The following is a 24688-nucleotide window of genomic DNA, read 5'->3' on the forward strand; positions in this document are numbered from 1 at the left end:
ACTATTTAATTGTAAATGTCTCACTGAAGGATTGGTACACGAGTGAGACATGACTTCATCCTTTAACCCACATGCTTCACTGGTCTAGGGAACCCTGGTGGGCTTGGCCCATTTTGGTCATAGTTGTCATGGGAGAGCCTTAATGACTTAGTAAGGTAGCTTAAAAAATCTCCATACAGAATCCAGCATATGGTATATTTATTGGCAAATGCTAATCCCCATAGGAACGAATTCTGTAGTAACAAATGATGAATTATGTGGCTTCATAAGCACTCATGTCATCAAATGCACCATTGACCTTTTTACATTTTCAGGGGGATTTTCTGCTCTGCGCAGTTTCTCTGGTTTGGAAGTGAAGCAGTTTAACAATGTGTCCTGAAGGAAACAGGTAATCAATAATTTCATTTTTGGTTACCGTAAAAGGTAAATGAGACCCATATATTTGTTGGGCAAGTAAGCAATCCAGGGGTTAGTGAAGGTGAAGCAGGAGCTAACAAAGAAGACAAATGCTCACAATACAGGAACACAAAGTAGAAATCCTTGTTGGGGGAAAGAAGTAAGGGTAGGTCAAATATATCTCACAATGACAGAGAGAAAAATGTTTATTTTAAGCATGCTTTTTGGGCAAGAAGCAGAGCTGGGAAAGCACCTAACTCCAGTGAATAAATCTGTTATGAATTTTAGCTGAAGATGCTTATAAGGTAGCCTGCTGTTAGCAACCAGGAGGGTGGATCCCATTCAGATTAATCTGCTAAGTGATCAGAAACAGTTGTCTGAATCCCATGAATAAAATTTTGGGCTTGGGCTTTCTAAGACACAGGAACTGTAGGATCTGTCTTGGGAACAGGAGAAGGGGTTCGTGCAGTGACCAAACTGGGAAATGCAGCAGAGATCAGGGTGCAGCCATGCCTGCGTGTCCTCCTAGCTGGACGCTAACCTGGCTGCAAGATGGCATTGAACCACCTATTCAGCAGAGCAGTAAGACAGCTGCTGGTCCAGAACACCATCCCCAGCAGAGTGGTCTTCTCAAAGTAATGTTTTAAGGTCTGTTACCAAAGATCAGCTCTCAGTACGTGTATGTAATGCAGACAGACCTGAGTGCACAGTGCGCTGTCTGTGCTGGTCAGGCACCCACACACAGCAGTGCAGGCAGATCTGGGACAAAGAAAGCTTTATTTTTTCTTGTTGACCCTTGTATGTGTTAAATTCAGAGCTACACCCTGCATGGAGCCAGCTGACAACTTTGAGCTGTTCTGTCCTCGTCTTAATCACCGCTGCAGCCTGCTGTGCCCAGGGCTGTTTCTGAAGGCTGGTGCCAGAGCTGGTGCCAGGTCAGGCAGCCCAGCTGGGGGAAACCAAGCCAGGGCTTCACAGGCTGCCTCTGCTGCCAAGTGAAACCAAGGCACCCGTGGCTGCTGGGTGATGCATTTATTTCTGTGCTGGTCTCTCCCTGCATACCATGCAGCAGCTGAGATGGACTAACACAAGGTGGTGGTGCCATGCTTGTGCTGCTCAGCTCTGGGTGGGCAGATAGCTGTGGGTAGCACCTCTTCTCCTTGTGCCTGAGGCTGTGAAAGGCGTGTGAGTAAACAGCGAGTTATCTTGGTTGTTATTTACTTGTGAGGTTGCTGTCAGCAGAGTCCTGAGAAACAGCTTGTATTTGTTTGCCATGTGTCGCACTGGCACGCTAAGTGCTTCTAAAACCAGTGCTAGGGATCAGTGATTAGCCAGAGGGAACAGGTGAGCTCTCATGGATTGCCACCCATGTTTCTTCATGTTGCTGTGTTTCCTATGGTGCTTTCCATCCTTGGCCTGTCTGAGCTGGACCTTACATCATTGCAGAAGACCAGCAGGTGACGTTGAGGTAAAAGTGCCACTTTTGTTACAGTCATGAAGACTGCCTATGACCATGGTGTGGGTGCCTCTCCATCACACATCAGGCTGCCCATTCATGCCCACAGAACAGCTCAACCTCCTCTCTCCTGTCCCTGCTGCTCACCTTTTCAATCCTCAGGTCCCAAGGTTCATAAATGCCTTCTCAGCACCGCAGAAACAGCTCTTGAGGTCCCACTTGCCCTAGACATGTGAGGCAAACCACACCAGACCAGCACAGGCACACTGAAAAACAGAGAAATTTAAGCAGACTGAATTGCTCAGGGCTTGGGCTGCCAAGGGAATTTTTGGGCCCTGAGAACATTTATACGCCTCGGGCCTGGGACGCTTTCTCCATCCCATCATGACTAATGGTCCTAATTGATTGGAACTGCCAAGCCCAGCTGCCAAGCAGAATATTTTTACAATCCCGGGTCTATTTATGCACTGACAAATGCAAAACTCGGTGTCAGAAAGGAAAGTGCAAAGCAGAACTGCAGGAAAAGAAACACATCTGCGGAGAGGGCTGTGAAAGAGCGGAGGCCTTTGCAGCACAATGGGGTGGGACCGGCTGAAAACCTGTGCCAGGTGCCACCATGGGTGGGCTCCCCCAGGGCTCCAGGCAGCATGTGGGACATGATTTGGGAAGGGGTCCTAATCTGAAACATCCACTGGCCTCTGCTGGAGATAGATGAAACACTTGTCTTTCTGATTTTAGTCTATTTCAGGGACAAGTGCTACCCAAATTTGTCACTTGCATCAAAATGCATCAAGATAAAGAACCAAAGCTATTACAAAATGACAAAGAAGCTCAGTAAGAACAGATTGTTTTTACTGTTCATGACTGGGAAAGAAAATATTTAAAAAACAAAAACAAAACAAAAACATTTTCCTCTGAGGCAGGACTGCAGCTTGTTCAGGGAGGCAGAGGAGAAAGTGTATTTCCTGGTTTGACCTCTTCTGCTTGCCGGACTCATCAGCGCACGTCCACTTGCCAGAGGAATCACCCTGGAGTGACTTTGTACACTAGCACATGAGAACCAAGCTCACCCAAACTGAAATATCTTTTCTCTCCTTGTACTGCCTATGAAGGGCAAGAGCACAGTGATGATGGTGGAGATGGGTGTCCCTGCCCATGCATGAAGTAAGTGACCCGATCTTTTAAGTGATCCTCCATAAGCAGAACTGCTGCAGTCCTTTGCCACCATAGGGCTGGGACAATGGCTGTTGAGTTTTGCCCTTTTGTCTGCCCCCAGATGTGAAAATTGATTGTGTTCTGATTGAATGGCACCTTGGCTTCCCGCTAACACCCTAAATTAGGGCTGTCGATCTGCCCACCTTTCACAGCAGCACAGGCTGGCGCGAGGGGCTATCCACACACAGTGCGCCCTGCCACTGCTCCCATCCTGGCACCGCTGGCAGCAGCAGGGCAGGGGCAGAAAATTGCCACTTGACCCCTGTGAGGGGACAAGAAGCTGTGGCACGGCCGGGCAGCAGCGGGCACAGTGGAAAAAAGCGTTTTTAGGGTGGTCGTATGGCCCCTCGCCCATCTCCTCGGGGAGAGGGGCGGCCAAACCCGCTCGCCATCCCTCCCACAGGAGGGATGCTGGGCTCTAATATTCCCCCCAAAAACAAAAACGGCTGAGCCCAAGAACGCCGGCGGCAGCTGAAAAAGCCTGTTTTTCTCCGGAAACTCGTTTCCTGGAGGAGAGCAGCAGAGGGGGCTCTTGCCCTGCCGTGCGGCACCGGCGCTGCCGGAGGGGAGGGAGGAAACCGGGACCCTGCTCCCACTCGGGGAACTAGAGCCCGAGTTTAGTTAATGCCCAGCAGGGGCACTAGGGAGGGTGGGCAGCCGTGTCCTTTTGCTGTTCCCTGCTCCAAACGCCTTTTCCTGCAAGGGGCAACCCGAGAAAATGCTCTTCCCCATCACCATCCAGTGCAGGGTTCGGATGTTTGCGCCCCCTCACTGAGGCACCAGCGTGGGCATGGGTGTTTTGGGCATGGGTAGGCTTCTAAAGAAAAGAGAAATCTAGTGAGAGTGAAGTGTTCCCTTCTTTTTCAGGAAAATCAGCCACTAAGTGTGGCACACAGTCCTATTTGACTTTCTGTGAAAGTAACTGTGAACAGCACACATTTGCACCTCATGAGACAAGAACGACAGACAGTCCGCAAGGAGAGAATTTTCCAGCTTATTTTCCCTGTGTATCAAGAGCATTGTATGAAACTCATTAAAAGTATGGAGTGAGTTTTCCCTAAAAAGGCTTCAATTTTTAAATCATGTACAGAATTAAAGAACAGATTGTGAAGAACAGATTGTGATGTAGCACTCACCCATCACCAGATTTCATCTTATCTCTGTGCCTGAGCCAACGATGCAGCACTAGTGGCGATGGGGCAGTACACAGAAATATTCATGATGGAACCTGCTTGTGAGACCCTGTCCTCACAAAGTGTAACTGTGACAGCAGCTATCACTGCAGAAAGGTTTGTTTTGGTAAATGCTGTTTCCTGAGGGTTCTTGTTCTCTACAGGAATAAGAGTGAAGAATTGTCACATATGATTCACTTTTATACCATTAGTGTTTATTAAGCAAGAATTATGTACCTCAGCATAAAAGGCAACCAATCTATGCTGCACCAGCCTACAATTTAGACAGAAGACAGAAATAGAAGGAAAAAGAACAGTACAATAAAAATACACTTTTTTAGAATCACAGAAGGGCTGAGGCTGGCAGGGACCTCTGGAGGCACCTGCTCCAACCCCTGGTCCAGCAGGGCCACCAAGAGCAGGGTGCCCAGGACTGTGCCCAGGCAGATTTTGGAGGTCCCTAAGGAGGGAGACTCAAAAACAACTCCAGGCTTCTGTGCCACTGCTCCTCACCTGCACAGCAAAGCCGCGCTCCTGGTGTTCAGAGGGAGCCTCCTGTGTCCAGTTTGTGCACAGAGCCTCTTCTCCTGGCACTAGGCACCACTGACAAGAGCCTGGCTCCATCTTTCAGCCTCCCTTCAGGTATTTATACGTGTTCGTAAAATCCCCTTCTGCCTTCTCTTCTCCAGGCTGAACAATCCCTGATCTCAGCCTTTCCTCACAGAAGAGATGCTCCAGTCCCTTCATCGTATTCATGGTCCTTCCCCTGGGCTCTCCCCAGGATGTCCATGCCCCTATCATATTAGAAAGCCGAGAACTGGACCCAGCTCTCTGGTGTAGCCTCAACAGGGCTGAGTAGAGGGGCAGGATCACCTCCCTCCACCTGATGGCAACTCTGCTCCTAATACAGCCCAAGTTACCATTGTCCTTCTTGTGACAAGGGCATGTTGCTGTCTCATGTTCACCTTGACATCCACCAAGATTCCAGGTCCTTTCCTGCAGAGCTGCTTTCTGTCTGGCTCCCCCTCCACCCATACTGGTTGTTTCTCCCCAAGTGCAGGATGCTGCATGTCCCCTTGATGAACTGCATGAGGTTCCTGTCAGCCCATTTCTCCGGCCCGTCAAGGTCACTTTAGATGGCAGCACGGCTCTCTGGCATATCAGCCACACCTTCTAGTTTTGTGTCATGAGCAATGTTGCTGAGGGTGCATTCTGTCCGATTGTCCGGGTTGTTAACGGAGATGTTAAACAGGATTTGAGCCGGTACTGGACCCCTGGGATACACTGTTAGTTACTGGTTCCAACTAGACTTTATGCCACTGATCACCACCCTCTGGGCCCTCTGGGCCATTCAGCCAGTTTTCAGCCCGTCTCAGCGAGACATAGAATCACAGAATCATTAAGGTTGGAAAAGACCTCCAAGATCATCTGGTCCAACCATCCCCCTACCACCAATGTCACCCACTAAATCATGTCCTTAAGCACCATGTCCAGCCTTTCCTTGAACACCCCCAGGGACGGTGGCTCCGTCACTTCCTTGGCAACCTGTTCCAGTGCCTGACTGCTCTTTTCTGACAGGCCTGTAGTTTCCCAGGTCCTCCTTACGACCCTTCTTATAGATGGATGTCACATTAGCAAGTCTCCAGTCATCTGGGATCTCTCTGGATGACCATGACTGCTGATGGATGATGGAGAGCGGCCCAGCAATCACATCCACCAACTCCCTCAGCACCTTCAGATGGATCCCATCTGGCCTCATGAACTTGTCACAGTCCAGGTGGAGCAGCAGGTCTCTGACTGTTTCCACCTGAACTGTGAGGGATTTCTTCTGCTCCCCATCCCAGACTTCCAGGTCAGGAGGCTGAGTACCCTGAGGATAAGTGGTCTGGTTAGTAAAGACAGATGTAAAGAAGGCATTAAGAACCTCAGCCTTTCCCTTATCCTCAGTAGTCATGGAGATTCTCCTTGGCCCTCCTCTTACTGTTAAGATATTTGTAAAAACATTTTTTGTTATCTTTTACCATAGCAGCCAGGTTAAACTCATGCTCAACAGCTGGTCTATGGGGACCTTATGGAAGAAAATGAAATGTCTGAGTCCTCAAATGGGCAATTTTTTTATGATTATCTGGCAAAGAATTTGTGTAGAAGTTGTAAAGAACTTCACCATTGTTGTTTTCTTTTTTTTTTTAAAGTGTCTGGACAGGAAGACAGCCTGAGATGGGGAATAAAGAGATAAAAGCATTAAGTTACATACTCTGATTTTAATACTGAATTAGAGTTTTCATGCATAAAGGAGAACATAATTTTCCTTCATGTTGTTTTTAAATAGTCAGGAAGAAAAGTGTAGAAAAAGTGTGGAAAATGGGCAACAACTTGAGAATTTGAAACAAAAGCAGCCCATCCTTTCAACAGCTATGCAGCATGTGTGCCTCGGCAAAGGCATCACAAGGTAGCACCAAACTGGGCTTGCTTGGGACCAATCACCAGGTCAGTCTGAGGGCACCTGCACACCTCCATGAACTTGTGCCACCCTGACGCCAGCTGAGAGCCTTGGAGCTGTCTGATGTCCACACCTGCTCATGGGTAGCCAAAAGCACGAGGAGGCTGGCACCTGGGCTAGCAGTTATCACCCAGTGATGCTGCAGCACTGAGCACATTTCTATGGACCTTCGGGGAGCTTTCACTACGAGCAGTCACTGCTTCCCTCAGCTGGGCAAGGAAGCACGGCTCTTCATGGCTTCCTGCTGAGCAGGGGCAGAGTAGTTACACAGCTCTCACCACCTGGAAGCATCACATCAACACTGTGCCTCCTTCCAGTTTGTGGCTCAGCACAGCGCTGAGGTGTCCCTCCTGTCACATTCCCATGGGACCACTGGCCGGAGGTGCTAGGTCCCTGTTATAGTGCAGGTCTACCTGGAGAGATCCAAGTCTGCCTTGGTGTTTACTGTGTCACTTCTATCGTTATGCATTAGTGCTGTTGCTTCTTGCTGGATCTTGGTTTTACAATAAGTCTTCTGAAAATAATAATAGGAATAATAATTGAGCATAAATAATGTGCAGTAATGATTATTCCTGGGGACCTGGTCTTCCATATTAACCCAGAAAACCAGCACTTACTGGCTTGCATTATACTGCTGAGGTGCTGCTAACCTGATACTACTTCTTGTACACCTTGACTAAAAAGGTAGCATTTGATTTGGAAATGGTACATTTTTTATTTTAAATGGAATAGAAAAAAATTGATTTTAAGCCCTAATTGCATACATGTCAAATAACACATCACATTTAAAGGCTGCCATGGGAGCCAAACAGTGTAATTGTATATGGACAGTGTTATCTAATTTACCCTGGTTTGTATGATTTACTGGCATGTTTTGCTGTGAGCTGCATTATTTAGTTGTTTGATAATCTCTTTTTATTTTCTCTTGTGATTTATGAGATGGAATTTCTGTTTGTTTTATATCAGTGTGTTATTTTGTCAATCACAATATCTTTGTGCAACAGTGATGTACCAAAAAAAAAAAAATGACACTGGAGAACAACCCACAGAGTATATGTAATGTGTGTTTTAAGCGTTATTTATGGAGAAACATATCAGAGGAACCAATTTGGAAAGCAATGGTTGGTTATATGTAAAGAACAAATGCTGCAATCAGCACTCTGTGGGTTTGCTTGCATGTGTTTGTGGATCTGTACAGTTGTCTACATGATTAATGAGCACAAAATGAAAATTCCTTTTTTCCTTTCGAGCCTTTGTACTTTTCCCTTCTCTCTCCTAATAGTGGAGTCATATGCTCTGTCTTTGCTGCACCGCATTTCCTCCTCACCTTCCCAGCCGTATCGGGACCGAGCACAGGGAAAGCGTGGCTGTTGTCTTTCCCCGCCAGCAGACTGCATATGCAGGCTGGGGGAACTTGGTCATTTTCGTGGGATTTCGTCACTTTGGGTTGGTGGAGGAAAAGGGGATGGCACACATGCTGAGTGGTCAAGGCACTGTGCATACATGACAAAGACTGAGTGTAGAAAAATAACTTTATTGTGGTCCTTAATATCTCCTAGTGAGATGAGGATGCAGGTACTCCGACTGATCTCTTTCTACGCTATCAGATTTAGCATTTCATGGTATACGTAATTTTAAAAGCTCTTTAATGACTGTTAAATTAGGTTTTTATCTGGGAAAAACACTAAGAGCAAGCACTTACTGAAATGAAATAAAATATGCTTTAGACCTGTGAAACATATGGTTTACTATGAACTCTCCAAAAAACATGGTAATGCAGTGACAACAATGAGATTGCTATTGTAGGAAGTAGAGCAAAGAATCTTGTGAGGGTACCCAATGCTTAAAAGAAAAAAAAAATCATATTAAACATATTCCATTTTATTGGAACTAATTCTGCTGAAACAGATAGCCATTCATAAAATCACCCTGAGTCCCCAGCTTTTGTATGATGATGGATGCAGTACACGCAGGCAGCCTTCCTGCGTTCTTACAGAGGCACAAACACTCTGCCAGATTGGTGCTGTTCAGTTTTGTACCTCTGAATTCACAGTTCTGTTTCTGGCAATAGCAAAAATCAAACTGGCTTCTCTACAAGACAAAAATTCACCCACTACATTAATTTATGAGCTGAAGCCTTCAGTCTCTAATTATGACCTCAAGTATTTAGTATAAATATGGTTTGTGTAACATACAAGTATGTCAGCATGATATAATTGGGAATTTGCATTAATATAAAGAAAAGAATGAAATTACCTCTCCTGAAAGGGAACAAGTACATGAGTCTGAAATAACTTGGGAAGCTGGGGCTGGTTTGTTGATTTCAAAGAGCTTTGAGGGGCATGCAGACTGTTTAGTGCAATGTTGGTATAAGGTGTGCTTATACGTTTAACGCACTTCACATATTTGTTGGGGAGAAAAAGTGAACCTATTTTTAGAAACAAACTTTGCCAGAGAAAAGGGAGCATGAGAAAGTGCAGTTCCCACCTAAGCTGTGAACTGGTATTTCCGGGTTAAGAGACCAGCAGCCTCCCTGTCCCATGTGGAGTCCCTACTCACAACTACAGTTTTACTTTTTTTTTTTTTTCCTGCCTTTATCTCTGGACTTACACACTCACTGGGTGCGAGGTATTTGGCCAGAAGATGACAATCTATTTCCTCAAAACAAGAAAATCTCACAGGTCTGGGTGACTTCAAAATTTTCAAAGCAAAAAAACAAGCAAACCCCAAGATGGAAAATGAAATAACATAATTCTTTAGCATCAGAGAGACTGCTCAGAAAAAATCAGGAGTATTCATACTTTATTATTGTTATTATTATTATTATTATTATTATTACTGTTATTATTATTACTACTACTACTACTAATAATAATAATATTTCTAGGCAACCAAAGAGCATTTCCAAAGAAGATATAAGACAAGCAGAATTCTAGTTTAGATGGAGGAAATAAGAAACAGGTATGGTATTTTGTTATCTTTCTGCCAAAATGTAAAAATTCAAAAAATTAACTGCAGAGGCCATGTTCACAGTGTGTATAAATCAAAGGCTTTCCTTTAATCTATTACTAATCCCTTACTTATCTCTCCTACTGTACAGGCATTGTTAACAAAGATACAAATGGAACAGAGACACGCAGGCACTCTAAGGGAGTTAAATTCCAATATTTCAAGTCCAAAATGCAGAACACCTTCCACTGAAAATGGCGTTATTTAATTATTAATACACAGCGTATTTAATTATTAAGATCTATAAAACATTTTCACAGTAGTTAGTAGCTCCCATATGCACATTTGTAGATTATTGAAACATTTTTTTTTCTTTCCTTCTTATTTTTTTTAATGATTATTATGTTATATATGGGAGATTTTTAAAGATAATGTAATAATCACCTTTGAACTATACCAATATACTAAATTCTCATTATTGTTTAGGAATAAATAATGGGAATGTAATTAAACTTCCATTTTTTCACGTATCTTTTATGAGAGCTATTGAGTTAAAATATTTACCTTTTGCTAGAAAACTACTTCTGGTGGAAAAAAAAAAACAGAAGTTGGTCCCTAAATGATATTTCAGTCCTTTTCTGAAAGTTAGTCCAAAATGAAGGTTGGTGGAAATAGTGTAAATTATTGACAGGGAATGCACTGCTTATATCTGAAGAACAGACCATTCATAGTGATAATGAATTTGGCATTTGAGTGTTCCAGAGACCTGCACGCTTTTGTTAAAGGATATCATGCAACTGGAATTTTCAATCTGCTTTATTTCAGGCAATTTTAAAGAGACATGGCTACAAAAATGAAACGCAACTTTGACTATTTAGGTTAATCTTGGTTTTGTTTGATTCTGTTACATATATCATTTTGACTATAAAGTTGCAGTGAAGGGGAAAACCTTTGCAGATATGAACTTGTATAATCAAGTGTTTTTAATTCCACATCCCTCAGGGTGTATTTTAATGGCTAAATGTGAAGGATTATCAAGTCATCGAGTGCGGAGGTGCCTGTGACTACAGTATTTAATACTAGATATTTTATGAGAAATCTACACCATTGTTCACTTCATACATGATGTTGCTGGAGGAGGTGTGAAGCAAAGTTACAAACAAACTGGGGGAAAAAGAAAAAAAAAAAAGAAAAAACTCTTTAGAGACTGGATAAATAGTAAGAAGCATGTTTAATACAACTAATTTATAGATGAATGTGGTGCCAAGCCAGAATACATTAACAAGGTAAGGCTGCAGGGTCTCTAGGTAAGATAATATATTGCTTTCATTAAAAAGCAATCTGCATGGACCATATCCACTAACACTGGAAACTCTGCAGCTGTCACCTTTATCAGGGGAACAAGAGCAAGCCACTACATTTTAATCACTGGAGTTTGTCAGGAACGAAAAACAGCCAGCTTCCCACAAATCAACAGACATGTATCCTGATAAGGAGAGTGAATTGGAAAAGGACAGCTACACCCCGCATTACACCACCTATTCTGGAGTGATCAAAGCGCTGTAATTGTAGCAGATAAATCTACTGAATTAGGCTCTGGGATGAAACACCCGTCTTTTCACAAAACAAATGTGTGGTTTCTTGGGTCATCCATGACACAATTCACTTTTTATTTTGAGTATTTCCAGTAGCTTGCAAAAGCAGTGGCAGAGAAAAATAGGATGCTTGTATCCAAAATCTGGCGGCATTTTTCCAAAGTACTCTTTCCTGATCATTACACAATTATTAATATCTGCACTGCAGCTACTGAGCTATTCTTCTGAGTAGCTCTGCCAATAAAAGTAAACATTTTTTAAAAAATATTCCTAGTCTTTACATTTTGTCATATCTGATATATACAACAACAGATACTATTTCTCTATGATAATTAGTCTTTAAAAAGACAGCAATATGGAATTAGGAGGAGCAATGCCTGAGATGAGAACTTGAAGATTCTTGCAGAATACATATTGTGAGAGAAAAATTTTAACCTCTAGTGTAATCATAGTTATATGATAGCTATAAGGTAGGCAATGATAGTTGATGTGACCCCTGTAGAGATAACATATTTAAAATAAGGATTTCCTTTAATGAACAAAGAATTAAGCATAAAACTGTCGTAGAAAAATCTGTTGTACAGGGCAAATATGCAAATATTTGCTTGTTTGTGAATGGATGACTTAAGTTTTTTAAGGCATGGAGGGAATAATGGGCGGTTTTGTTGTGGGTTTTTGGTTTGTGTTTGGTTGTTTCTTTAATGAATTAACACATTAAAAGCAAATTAGGTTTTGGGGAGACGTACTTTCATTTGTAAGAACTTTGGAATACTGATTAAAATAAGTATCATGTAAAAGATGTCTTTTAAAATGAAGTAATTCTAATTCTGTGTAATCAAAACTTGGAGGGAATTAAATAAATTGGTTTCATAGGATACACAGTTCTACTCCCCACTAACCTATTAAATTGGCTGGGATTAGCCAGTTTCCGTGTGCTGGTACAGGCTTTGCTGGCAGTCCAAGTGAGAGCATTTAGCTAAACAGCTTATTTGTACCTGTAGATCAGGTTCTTCACCAGCAGTGAGAGGGGAATAAAATAACTATTCTTCACAGAGCAGCAGTACTAATTTTGAGAAATACAATGCACCGAGGATCATTACTGTGATCTGTTATTTGCTGCTCATTAGAAGATCAAATTTAGATGGCACATTTCTTCTTATTTATAGCACTACAAAGCATTTTAGTATTCAGAAAATATTCCAAATAAATCAAGTATATCTATAGTGTTGGAAACCTTCAAGGTAGTCCATGTGTAAGATGCATTCTCCATTGCTTATCTGCATACAGTCAACAATCATCAAATGGTAATGGTACAGATCTCAGAATTTCAATTTACTTCACGTTTATAGAATTAGGTTGCTGCATAAACTTAGGAAGTGCCCGGGCAGTTGTGCAGTTCATACACCCAAGCTCCCACCAAAGGCTTGAAAACTGAGACTCTAATTTCTAGGGGCAATTTCATATGTTCATATGATCTTTAGCTGTGTGGCTGCTTCCCCCCACCCCTTCCCCACCCTCATAAGGCCATGCCAGTGCACACAGAGGTCACAGGACTGTTCCTCATTTCTTTTGTCTGACTGTAGGCCTGGCCAGCTACGCTTGAAAAGGGCGTGAGGTGATTGCGGTGTTGCCATTGCTAAGCAAGTAACTACACAAACCAGACCCCGATGTAGTTCTGGTTGTACCAGAAGCTGTGACATCCAGGCATCCCCACTCAGCCCCACAGACACAGGCAGAAACATGCATGCCCGTGTGGTCAGCTGCACTGTGGGATGCATCCACAAATACAAGATTTTGCCTGGTTTCACTAAGGGATATTTATTTTATTCTATTTTATTTTACTTTATTTTATTTTATTTTATTTTATTTTATTTTATTTTATTTTATTTTATTTTATTTTATTTTATTTTATTTTATTTTATTTTATTTTATTTTTATTTTATTTTATTTCATTATTTTATTTTATTTTGTATTTATTTTTACTACTACAGAGATGGAGATGGCATAATTTGTTCTGCTGGGTGTAGGAAGCTCACTACATCAGCGAAGAAGTGCTACCTACAGCTATTTTTAGGCTCTCTTTTATTCTACCAATTTTCTCAAAGTATGAGAGAAAGATGTTACTAAAGTCTTTTGGAAAAAAAAAAAAGAAAGAAAAACAAAACAAAACAAAACAAAACCACAGAATATCACATTTGTATCTTCTATATCTTCCAAAGGTTTATGTATGAGGAAATCCCAGACAGAATTTTATAATATGCTTGAAACCTGTTGGTTAGCTGAAGACCAGAAAACCAAATATAAGTCAGTATATTGTTACGTTTCACCCTTCAGAATCAATTATTTTTATTTCTTCTGCATTTCAACAGTCCTTTTAAGGGTAAAACAACATCCAGAATGGAATGAAAATCAAAGATTTCTTTTCAGCTATCATTTTCTTTTGGAATAAAAATTCATGTAATCCATCATCCAGAGAGCTACTGAAATAAAATCACCAATAGTCTGTCAACCCTACTAAGAAAGTCCCATTGTCTTTCTGTTTTCTTGTACTTTACAAGAGAAGATCCGAGTATTTCATGTTGATAGCTTGATTGGCTGCACTGGGACTCTTTAAAAATACTAAAAAAATCAACAGCCTGGTACAAATCAAACACAGGCCTCTATCAATCATGCGCTTGGAGTATTATCTGAGGTTTTTACCCAGAAAGATGTCATTAAAAGTTGCAGAAATTAATTGGTGCCATTGGCTGTAATGGCCTTTCCTGACACAGTTTCTCAAATGTAAAGAAAATTATGGATAAGGCAAATTCCTCATGGGATTTTTATAGATGCCTGCTTTGTTCTGTTATTGTTTATTGCAAATGTTATTACTGTGATCTATTGCCCCATCATGCTTTGTCTGTAATGCTTATGCCATTTTGCAGCCCGCAACAACTGAGGGCTTCCGTCACTGACCAAGAGAGCATTTATTTTTAAATTCTATGTTTTATATATTCCCGTAGCAATCTCTGGGTGTTAATTTTGTATGTTTAAAATTTCATACTCAAACAGATCTTGTTTTGATTGATTAAATGTTGCCAATGATCTTCCTAGCACAATTGTGAACCTTCTCTCACTATGCGCATCTTCTACAGTTGGTTTAGTTGCTGTACAAAGCAATATTATTTCAGTTGATGCATTTTGAATATCCGTGAAATATGTTTGTTACAAGGCTGTTTTCACTGTCTTCATTTTATAATTTAGTAATTATAAGATTATCTTCTTAACTACAGGTTAGATTATCCTGAGAGCTAATCTTCAAGAAAGGTAAACCTTCTAGGAGCAGAAAACTGTAAAAATGCAGCCTATGCCTTGCAGCAAGTGCAAATATAGCAGTAAGTGAGTCCAGAGTTTTAGATTTAAGATTAACAAAAGGTTTCATATCTAATACCAGAAGGTCTTCTTAATAGTACCACTGAAGCTGGATCATGCCATTATATAGCACTGCATTTTTCATTCATTCTGGGGCTTGAAAGACCCATTTAAAGGTATTTGGGATCATAAGTCTTGCTTTATTAAAACTTCTGCAAATTAAACTTTAAAGTATTTCTTCATTAAGCATCCTCAGAATATTCTGTGTAATTTATTGGACCTTTAGGTTAACCTGTTCACAGTGCTTTCTGCAGAATGCCATAAATTGAGTATGAAATGCTCTGGCAATGTAATCAAAACCCAGCAAACACAGGGGAAGAGGAATACCTCCTGCTATATTATAATTTCAGCTATGTAAGAGTGTTGTTTCTGTGTGTTTGTTTGTTTGTTTCCCTAGTCTGGGCTTCAGGCTCATCATACACAAACATACGTGAAGTAACATAAAAGGATCAGAGTCTCTAACCATCTGCCCAGCCCTTGATCACTAAAACAGTGATGTTTAGCCTGTCTTCTTCCAGTATTAATCTGCTCTTGTAGTGTACATTAATAGCCTCTCTTCTCCCTGTCTATTTTAACTTTGTGTCTGGTGGTGTAATGACATTAATCTTTCAAGTTCTAACTTCAGCATATGGCTTTTGAACGCACATTTTCTCTCTGTGACTGTCGGTTTGTTTTTGTTTGGATAGCTTCAGAGCTGTGCTTCATTATTTGAATTGATTATCCTGTGCTAAAGTTGTAAATCCTTTCAGAGCCTCAGCAAGGGTTCACTGAAAATGGCAACAATGGGCTGCATGGCCCCAGGGATCAGTAACATAAAGCTTCTCTTCTGTACAGCTTTTTGTGGTGCATGTTCCTCACAACTGATAGCCTTACCATAGGGCAGGCCTCTGGTGCTTATTTTACACAGCATTGCAGTCACATCCTGGTTCTAACAGTCAAACATAGCCATAGCAAAATGTGACCATTGTCGTGTACACTTCTGTTGTCACTCTCAGGAAAAATGGGGTCTGCATTTTAATAATTTAAGAGGTTGAACATGGCCTCTGTCATGAAGGCAGTCCCTGCCAGGCAGAGTTGTTGGGCTGGAAAGGCTGACAAGTCCCATCCTGAGGATCTCTCTGATCAGTGGGAAAGGACTGTCTCTACCCTTTGCTGGTGATTTCCAAGATTACTGCTCTGCCATCTTCCTTTCTTCATGTTTATGGTCTCACTCCCTGCTCTCTGTTATGGGCTGGATGTCCCATACCATTTAATGGCCCTCCATGGGGCCAGTAGGGACCCACAGCTGTATGTCTGGTGTGACATTGAGTCTTATGGATACCCCATCAGAGTGGCACAAATCTAAGCTGGAGCTCCCAGTGACACTGATCCTGTTGGAACAACTGGCCATGTTGTTTTAGGACACCCCCAGAGAGAGCAGGGCCACTTTGCCATCTGCATGGCAGGACACACCATGCTTCCACCCAGTTTGGGTGTCTTGGCAGAAGGACCCCTGTCCTGCCCTGTTACAGCTCATGTACTTCCAAAACACGTTCTTGCTTGAGAAGTGAGGGGGAAAAAGGAAGAGACGTCCCTGTGTTCCCTGAGTCAATTAATCCCAGGGTTCCTTCCTCAGGGCTCAGCTACCACATAACTTGATGAGTGCTTGCTTTTGCTGTCCCACACAGGCAGGTATGGAACCATCCACCTGCTGGAGATTGCTTACGTTAAAGCAGCCAGGGCACATGTATTTCTATGGCACCTGGGACTTAAAGCAGCGCTTAAGGCATGCTGACATCTTGCCTCCCCTTGTCTGAGCATCTCTGAGCTCCATATGGTTTTCCAGGTGCTCATAAATATGCTGAAGCCATTCTGTGAAGGTGTGACACAGACGTCAGGTCATATGGCATATATTTGACAGTTGCAGTAAAAGCTGGAAGTGCTCATAGTCAGGCACATTTTTAAAGCCAACTGTTCATCATATGATTTAGATTACCCATTATTTTACAAAGTTGAGGTCTCTTACCAAGCAGATCACAAAAAAGCTATGTTTGCCAAACTGTTTTCAACACCCTATTCAACTCTCTGTAATTCATACCTAGAGAGCTAAAGTGACATGTCTGAGGTCTCATAACCACTGTGTGTCCTTGTTTGTACTGAAAAGAGAAACTGGGCTGTAAGTCAAGTCCCTTGCTTGTATTTGTTTAAATTCATAGGAAGAGAATCCCTCGGACAGTGTTCTATTTTTAATTTCTCATTCAGATACACTTGTACAAATGCACTCAGAATCAAGGCATTAGAAAGATTCTGGGTGCCCAAGCTAACCACCCATATCTGGCACCCTCCCTTGGCTGATGGTTCCCACATTAAGACCCTGAGCTGATGTGAGGAGCACCACCAGGGAGGGTGGGCAGTCATTTTTTCCACACATTATCTTCCCTGCACCTTACAGGGTAAGGGAGCAGGCTGATCTCACCCACATCCGATTTCCACCAAGGGCTGGTCAAATGGTACTTGATGAGTGCAAGGACATCATCTTGCCAAATCTCAGCCCCCTGCTTTGTTTTGCACCAGTTTGCAGTAGCAGCAACCAACAGGTCTCAGAGTGGTATTTCCAATATGGGCAGCATAACACAGGCTAATTATGCTCTACATATTGCTTTTCTGACCACCACCACCCTTACAAAGAAGAGCTGTAAAAGTAAGCCTGCCAAAGTGCTTTGGGAGTCGAGTCAGGTTCTCTGGGAGGATATAATTTATGGAGCCCAATGATCAGTTGACAAAGCAACTAGAGAGAAACTTATTTTTATCTGGTCATCCATGTAGTCAGGCTACAAGCCTCTGTGTGAAGATCCTATAACATACACACAAAAAAAAAGAAAAAAAAAAAAAAAGCCTGCTGTGCTTCTAGTAATGTTGAAGAGATACAAAGAGGACCTTCTGATTCCTCACTGTGCAATTATGATGCTCCCAGAGGTACAGGAATAGTACATAAGAGCATTATGTGGCCTGTTTAAAGCCCTAGAACAAGAGAATGCAGACCTGGCCAGCACTTTTGCAGAAATGAGTATGTGCTGGATCCTCAATTTGTGTAAATTGGCACAGCTGTGACTAGCTCTAGTAGGGAACTTAAGCGATTTAAAACAGTTGAGAGTCTGGTTCCCTAAGCAGAGCAATGAGAAATGTAGGACAGCTAAAATGAGACACAGACCATTAAAAACACATTGATAATCGAGATTTTATATATATATATACTCACACATATATATACACAAACACTAAGTTTGTCTTTAATCTTTAATGTTTTAATTTTTGCCGTCTATGAGTCAGAACATGTCGAATTTTTGATGTATTTTCAAAGGTCAGGCCCGAAGCCACGCTCCTTTAGAGGCCTTATGACTGTTTGTGCTTTTTTTGATGTTTGTACCATCATCCAGACCTGATAAGTAGATGAATGACCATGATAAATGTGCATAATGAGAAAGTGATAAGAATTCCAGCATCTGACATGAGTTATGTCTCTCTTGTCCAGAAATGGAGATGCTCTACTTTTATCTTTACTTTCTAATTTCTTAATTAGAAAGAAAGCATATTTTCCACCCAGTGCATATGTATTTGGCAAGCATGTTGTCTAATAACAAGACATCTCAGCCAATGACCTTATTATAGATACTGCTGTAATTTTATGTTTAAAAATGTCTCTCCTCCCTGTAGAGAATGAGCCACAGGACAAAGCTTTATGCAGTGATATATAACAAAAATTGCTAGACATAAAATCTGATGGGATCCTGACGATTTGAAGAAAAAAAAAAGGAAAGAAAGAAAATAAAAGAAAAAAGAAAAAGGGGTTAGGGCCCAATCCCACAAGCTTTTGAAAATACATGCTCATTTACTCACATATATGGTCTGATTCAAGTTGCTGGGATTAGTTATATGAGTAATGACACACACATGTATTTAGAAAACCTAGCTATGCAGATCAGATTTTAATCTCAGATGCCCAGAAAGTCTGGATCCTGAAAGCCTTATATGGTCAAAATTCCCTTTAATGAGATTTCTCCCATTGATAGGACTCTGGCTTTAGAGAGACAACAAAATCAGAGCCATTAAAATATTTTTCTTAAATGAGCCACTGCATGTTGCTGGAGAATTAGAGCTGTGTATTTTTTTAACAAATAGAGTCTGTATTCAGGAACCTTAGTTTCCTAGAAATCAAATGAACGGTCTGAATTAATTTATAGCAGGGATGCTTTTAATCCAGTGATGGTCTTATGTCTCTTCTCTGCAAAGATTGACACACTTGCATGCTTTTTTGTGACATGTATTTCTGCTGAAAGGAAAAAAAAAAAAAGGACATACATTTGTGGAAGCAGAGCTTAATGGATTGAACCTACTTCTCTCCTAGTGAGTGGCAAAACTGTTCACTTGAGTGAGAGGAAGATAAGATTAACCACAATAAAGCTATACTAAGTTAAGAAATTCTGCATGCTGAAAGCTGCAAAACTGTATTGGCTTCAAAGCTACAGAAAGAGAAATTCAGTCATCTCTTTTGATTAACTACTGCACAATTTCTGTAATACAGTATTTTATTCTGACATTTAATTATTTGCATCACTTTACTGTAATAACACCAGATTACTTGTGCTTAAAAGCTATCATGAACTGGTAAAAGCAACTATCCCAGGTGGCTATAATAGTATATTGTGCATTACTTTTTTGTTTGTTTGCATAAAAATGCAAAGTTTATAAACATTGGCAATACAATGTGTAGCAAGCAAGAGAGAAACGTTTTGTGGAGGATGTTTATTTAGATTTTCTTGGTTTCCTTTCAAGCTAAGATTTGTTTACTAGAGGCATTACAATTTAGTGAGACAAATTAGGCTAAACTTTTTATCTCTGGTGGTTTGCACATGCACTGATTGAACTAGTATTTCTTCTAAAGATTGCCCAGGAAGATAAATGAACAAGAGGAGCAATTAGAGTAAGGAAAAACTAAAGATTGGCTGACATGATTTAAGTTTACCGCTAAGGCAGTTTGTCATTTTGTCTCTATAATCTCTATCAGAATTGACTAAAACCGTAAACATAAATCATTATACTAATTTATTTCAACACACTGTGGTCTGGGAGAAGAAGATTTCATTTTTTTCCACAGACTTTGGGGGATTCAAGCATTTGCAGAACTTTTTTTAATATAGTAAAAAAACAAGATAGCCTAAAGAATCATTGATTAGTATTTCAGCTTCTTTAAAATCTAATTTTTTTGGTGGTAAGCCAAGAAATGCCCCATTACTGTTGCTAAAATAACTTTTAAGAATTCAGAATAAATGGGCATGGATTTGATTTTTTAAGTGACTGTATAAAGCTTAATGCATGACAAAATGTAATGCAAGGCCATCAGTTAATACCTCACAGTAGACCAGTTAATAAGCAACCTTCTCTCCTGAGATGCATCAGAACAAAGTCTGTGGGATGGTGGGATACCTTTGTGGGAGAGAAATCAGTAGATATCTGAGGACATCCTGCAGTATAAATCTCCATTGGCTGTCACTAGGCCTGTTATAGACTCTCCAAAAATAGAGCTCTGTATATCTTCATTAGGAACTGTACTAACAACGCTGCCTGCCTGCATTTTATTCAGAAGCCACAGCAGAGCGAGGATTATATTATGTTGTTCTCGTCAAGTGAAATATTCTTTATCAGGGACTTTAAGGGAATGATTTTCCAATGCCATTGACACATATAAGCACTGACCTCTCTGGTTGTGAATGGTCCATTCAACTCACTGGAGCTCCTTGCAGATGCCCATGGCAGCAGGACTGCTGCCTGCATTGTTCCCCCAAAAGAACATGTCGAGATATTTAGCCTCCCCCATGCCTGCACTCCTTCAGACCCCTGACAGCATCACCTAATTTCACTGTCCACCAACCCTACAAAACCAAAACAAATCAAGATCAGTTCTGGTCCCTAGATCCAATGAAGGAAGGAGGTAGAGGCTACCTCATGGTCTGGGAGGGCAGTTAAATCAGGTTAACTAAGTTGCAAATGTTCAGAGTATGTTTCTAAACATGGGCCAGGGGTGATATTTCCTACAGAAACCTTACTTAAGAATAGGTAATTCAGTAATCACTGGAACTGGAAGAGTCTGGTTTCCTGTGGATTTGTGCTTCCTGGTTAACTTGCTTCATAGCCAAGAAGAGTGTCTGGCACAGACATGTCTTCTGTCAGATTATCTATAGGTCTCTGTGCTCGTCCTTGGCAATTATTTTCATGAAACCTTATGGAGTTTCACTCTCTCTTGGACCATTTCACCTCCTACAGCTCCATGTAATCAAGAGTTCAAATGGTATTATGACAGACAAACAAATGGGGTTATATACAGACAAATATTACACATACCTAGAGGGCATGATTGCACAAGCCATAGGAAATTATATTAAACCAGGATCCATCAGTATTTTCAAGCAGAAAGCTTCAGGGTTTTCAGAAGTCTAGCTTGCCTTGATAAAAGTTTCAGATATCAGTCTGTGTCTGTACTCAGATTAATTTACACTAAATTCAGCACAAGGAAAATATGGCAAAAGAATGTGTCTTTCATTACTTTACTGCTGCTTAACATAATGCACACACCACAGATATGCACATTTTATTGAGAAATGTGTATAGGATTTAATATTCCATTGGTTTCAGAGGCACATCCATTGCAGATGGCAGTTCAGAAAGTGGGATGAACTCTGCTATCTTTATTTTTCTTTCCTTCCATTTCATGAGTTTCTTCCTTTTTTCACTGGAATGTGTATGTAACTGAAATCTCACTCTTTTCTGATTTTATATCTAGACCAGAGCTTTTACCAATTAAGTTTTGTGAACTTTTTTTTTTTTTTTAAAGTGGCTCTCAACAGCCAAATTCCCACAGAAGACAATAGAACCACAGGGACCATTACTTATTTTCAGCTTGATTTCCTGTGGTAGTTTTTAAAAAACTTGCTGCAGAATATGTTAGCTGAGCTTTTCATCTGTATTATTTTTTTTTTCTCTTCTGTGATGGCTGTTAGATCTGGAGCATTAATTTCCATAATTAATGGTAATGTGTGGGAACAAGAAAATGCTGATGCCCAGAAATGCTAAAGACTTCTAAGCTTCTTTGAAACTTTGTTCTAAAGTCAAGATAAGCATTAGTAATGTAATGAACCAAGATTAGCAGCACTGCTGGCTTGGCCCTAAAGCAAAAAGTGCATTTTCAAGGAAAAAATATTGCAGTGCTCTCTATACCAGCAGGCCAAGGAGGGCAGGCTGACTGAAAGCTAGAAAAATTCCTGCTCTGTTGAAAACTCTCCAGAAGGAAACAAAGAGACTAAAAGTGATAAGTCTTTGCCTGTTCAGGAAAGGCATTTTGTGTTGAGAAAACGCTCATCCCAGCATTGAACTCCAGAGGGCAATAGTCCACAGCAGGACCGGTATGCAAGCGTCTACTGGAAAAAAAGGAAAAAAAAAAAAAAAAAAAGAGGTGATTTCCGAAAGCTTTCATGATACTACCAGCAGGGTTGGGGTCATACCAATACTCGTATGATAAAAGATTGCCAGAACCCCAACTGGTAACAGAATGTGGGACTGATAGGAAAAAAAGAGAGTTTACTTGGCTCTTAAAACTATCAAAGAGAAGTTCAGTAGCGCACTGCAGAAAAAGCAGGGTATTATCTAGGGGGGTGGAAGTCATGTTGTAGAAGCATGTCAGAAAGATCATGTAATTTGGATAAGTCCTTGTGTGTGCTTATTAACAGCTTTAAGCGAAACAAGACAGGTGTATAAAATCTCGTGATTATTTATTCTGATTATACTTATAAAGTCACATTTTTCACATCCTTAACAGGGAAAATTCATATAACACAGGGCTTAAAACTGCCATGCATGCCTGTAACTAAATCCAGAATCTGTTCTATCACTGCCTTCGTACTGAAAGCACTACATTTGCCTGTTTTAGATACCTGAGGGTCACATTTCCTTCTGCAGAGATAACCTCTTGGGGCAGCTGCATTCCACTCTACCCAGGAAACTACCATGCAGTGAAACTAAGGAGGATTTTGTTTCCTTCTTATTCCTCTTGACTGAGAACAAAGTTTAGAATGGAAGCATGCACACAATACAAAGTGACACTGAGTGAGATGATCCTATCCAGTATAGAAGTAAAATCCAAATCTGCATTTAACTCTTTGAGTTCAATGTGAGTTTAAAATAGAAGGAGTGGCAATTTTGAAAGCTCCAGTACGTGAGGTCACATGTCAGGCAGAAAGGCTCGTAAGAAAACTGTGATACTGTGTTCAACTTTACAGGTTGGTAAACAGTTCATAGCTAACAGAAAACAAGTGATTCAAGCAACTTACTCATACAAGGTTCAGTACATTTCCTCAGTAACTGATCTTGTGGAGAAGATAAAACAGAGCTTCCCAGAGTCCAATAAAAAAATTGATACACCCTAACATGGAAAATGATAAGTTAAAGATTAATATAAGAACTGTGAAGCTAGTAGGTAACAGGATAAAAATGAGGTGACAGCAGGTTCTTTTGAATATGAGATTAAATACCTGGTATGATGTTACAAAGTGTCTGAGTGGGCAGTGATATACTCAGCAATCTTTGCACAAAAAGTGCAGAGTGCATTTATAACAATTGTCTCAGGTGCAGAGCAAAGAAAAGCTGTCAGTAGAAGGGGCTCCAAGGGTCCTTCAGGAATAGCCAAACAAGCATGAGGTTACAGTAACAGAACCAAAATGGACTTAATCATAAAAAGTGCTAGATTAATAGCATAGGCACTGGTAAAAATCTCTGCTTTGAGTGACCAGCTTTGTACTTGAAAATGAGAGAGGGAGGGGAAGAGCAGCAGTCATTGATCACAATATAGTCCTCAATCATGTATGAGAAGACAAATAAATGATGATATAATAAACCAGAAATACCATAAAACTGACGAAGACTTGCTGAGACTTCATGGGGATGTATGGGACATAAAGTTTTAGTGTCTGTTAAACATAAAAAAATTCTGCAGGTGTTGAGAAAGATGTTCAGGGACAAAAAATATATTACAAAGTCATTTCCCTTTACTTGTGTTGCTTCTGTGTGTACTCAAGGTGGAGTGTTCTTATTCTCTAATCTTACAGAGGACGGTTCTTTATACGTGGATTTGTAATTGTTGTAAATCTTGTAACTCACTTCCTATTCTTTCACTTTCACCCTGGCTCTCCTTCTCAATGGTCTTTTTTGGAGAGGTCTTTCAGAGCTCTTTTCCAATGGTGTCATCTTTCTGAATGTGGAAATTCAGTATCCTTGGCATCTGCCAAGGTTTCTTGTGTTTCTTGTGTTTCATCTGTTTCTTGTGCTGTTTCTAACTTTGGAGTCTAAAATGTTTCCTGTGTACCAGGTAAATATGAGTGATATCAACAAGCTCAACTTTAAATTAAGGTTCTGCAGTTATTTAAGAAGAAGATTTCAGGTTAAGACTAGGTGTGATCTTTGGATCAAAACAGAGACAGGCCAGTTAAGAAAGTTACACGAAAAATACAATAATCCACTACCTACCCTATGACCGGTGGTATGTGTGTGTGTGTGTGTCTATTTCCAGTGCAAGAAAGAGACATTCAGTAGATTTCAAATCCTATATTGGGTAGGAAAGGAAAAAAATTGCATTGAAACAGAAGCTTACATGGGGAATTCTTTGCCTCAATGAGCGTCTTGGCATCAACATTAAAAAAAATCAAAACATTGAAGCAGTACGTCAGCATTACTCAAATACGCAACTAAGGCTGCCGCGTGTGAATGTTGTACCAAGAATTTCCATTACTACTGTTGTATATTAATCTTAATTTATGTGAAAACAATAACTTCATTCCTAGCATAAACTTCATCTGTATTAAAAGCATATTGTACCTTACAATGCCAAAAAAGTGCTGCAACACTGCAACATGAGTTTATATCCACTAATTCTGTAGGTTTTTTTTCCACCCTTACCTTTCCATATCTC

At 40.8% G+C, this 24688-nt stretch overlaps 1 long non-coding RNA gene across 1 annotated transcript; it reads left to right on the plus strand.

The window, feature by feature from the left end:
- Positions 1–214: 214 nt before the first annotated feature.
- On the plus strand, positions 215–4345 carry LOC310889005. Its single transcript, XR_014576313.1, has 3 exons — positions 215–388; positions 2965–3016; positions 3935–4345. It is a non-coding gene; the product is annotated as an uncharacterized lncRNA (long non-coding RNA).
- The last annotated feature ends 20343 nt before the right edge of the window (positions 4346–24688 follow it).

This window comes from Anser anser (assembly GCF_964211835.1).
Source record: "Anser anser genome assembly, chromosome: Z".
Classification (NCBI taxonomy): Eukaryota; Metazoa; Chordata; class Aves; order Anseriformes; family Anatidae; genus Anser; species Anser anser.